Consider the following 1,983-nt stretch of genomic DNA (forward strand, 5'->3'; position numbering starts at 1 on the left):
CCCCTTTAGTAAGAAATACTATATTATTAGCTATAAAGGCCTTGTGCTGCCCTAATCTAAGGGGATAATTTATTATTATATAACGTGTTTCACAAGCGAGCGCCGCACCCAACCGAGCGCCGCACTCTCGCTGCCAGAACGCCGGCGCAACAACAGCGCGTAATGTCTCAACCACAACAAGCTCCTACACTCTATACTGAAGCTGATGTACAGCTTGCTATATCTAATATCTTAAGAAACTAAATTCAAAGTATCTAACGCGCTAAGAAAGTCTACAAAGTGCCTAAACAAACAATCTAACGCTAACGTGACAGAACACGCTCTTAACGCGACTGTGAGCTGAATGCGAAGCGCCTTACAAAGCTAGAAGAGGAGGTAGTTATACTACGTATACTTAAGGAATCTGCGCGTGGCCTACCCTCCTTAAAGGCAGACGTACAAGATATGGCAGATAAACTGCTAAGAGAGCGCGGCGCAAAGCCTGTTAGCAAGAACTGGGTTAACAACTTGGTAAAGCGTACACTAGAGCTCTAGAAGCGGTGGACCCGCCCATACGATCGCCAGCGGGCTGCCTGCGAGGACCCAGCAGTTATCTAGCCCTAGTTCACGCTTGTTCAGTCCATGAAGGCGAAGTATAGTATTATAGACAAGGATGTGTACAACTTTAATAAGTCTAGCTTCCTAATAGGCAAGATATTGTTGCAGCTAGTAGTAACAGGCTTAGAGAAGCCTAGGAAGCAGAAGAAGATCTAACCTAGTAATTGTAAGTAGGTTACCCTAGTACAAGGCGTTAGGTTAACAGGGAAGGTTATCCTACTATTCCTTATCCTTGCAGGCAAGGTTCTTATCTCTAACTAGTTTACTAAGGACCTCCTACAGGACTAGGTTATTAATATTAGTCCTACTAGCTAGACTAACAATAATCTAGCGCTTGCCTAGCTCTACTACTTTAATACGCATGCGAAGCTAGTTAGGGTCTACCAGCTACTTATTATTAACAGCCATAAGAGCCACTGCTTAGTGGCTTTCCAAGATCTCTGCAGAGAGAAGAAGATAATCACTCTCTGTATGCCCCCGCACTCATCGCACCTGTTGCAGCCACTTAACGTCGCCTGCTTCTCGCCACTAAAGCGCCTGTATAGCGACAAGGTTTCGGCCTTAGCACGCAGTCACATCTACTATATTAACAAGGAAACCTTCCTGCCAGCCTTTAAATTAGTGTTTAGTAAGGCGTTCACTAGAGAGAACGTTCGCGCAGGCTTTAGAGGTGCTAGGCTAGTCCCACACAACCTAGAGGTGGTGTTATCAAAGCTTAATGTGCGCCTGCGCACGCTAACGCCACCAAAACCTAGCGATGTTGCCTAGGAGCCAAAGACACCACGCACTGCTTACAAAGTAGAGGAGCAGTTAACTCTAATTTAAAAGTAGATTTAAATCTATTAAGGGTCTCTAGCAAGTTTGTTAGATAAGCAGGTTAAATAGTTAGTAAAGGGCGCTTAGCAGATAGCTTATAATATAGTGTTAATGTAGGAGGAAATAGGCTACCTTTAAGACGCTGTAGAAGCGTCTACAAAGTGCAAGACCTGTAAGTGACAATATATACGCGCAGAGGAGACCCTTATAGTTAGCAAAGTAGCTAACTTAATTGCTAAAAAGGAGGGTAGGGGTTATAGTAAGGGCAAGACACCTGCAAAGAGGGTGCGCGTTAGACAACGCTGTAGGCGTTGTGGTGAGATTAGACACAATTCCTGCACTTGCAAGGTAGAAATAGAGGATGCAGATAATAGTAAAGCTTCTAAATAATACTATCTAGGCCTGCAAACAATTATTTATTTGTGTTGTGTTGTGATATAACGCTGCGCAGGCGTTCTGTTGTTGAAAGTGCGGTGCTCAGTTGGGTGCGGCGCTCGCTTGTGAAACACGTTACTCTTAGTTAGACTGGCGGATGGGTACCATGTACCTAGGGTAGGGTATAGGTAGGGT

This window comes from Didymella exigua (genome assembly GCF_010094145.1).
Source record: "Didymella exigua CBS 183.55 unplaced genomic scaffold M421scaffold_63, whole genome shotgun sequence".
NCBI classification, from domain to species: Eukaryota; Fungi; Ascomycota; class Dothideomycetes; order Pleosporales; family Didymellaceae; genus Didymella; species Didymella exigua.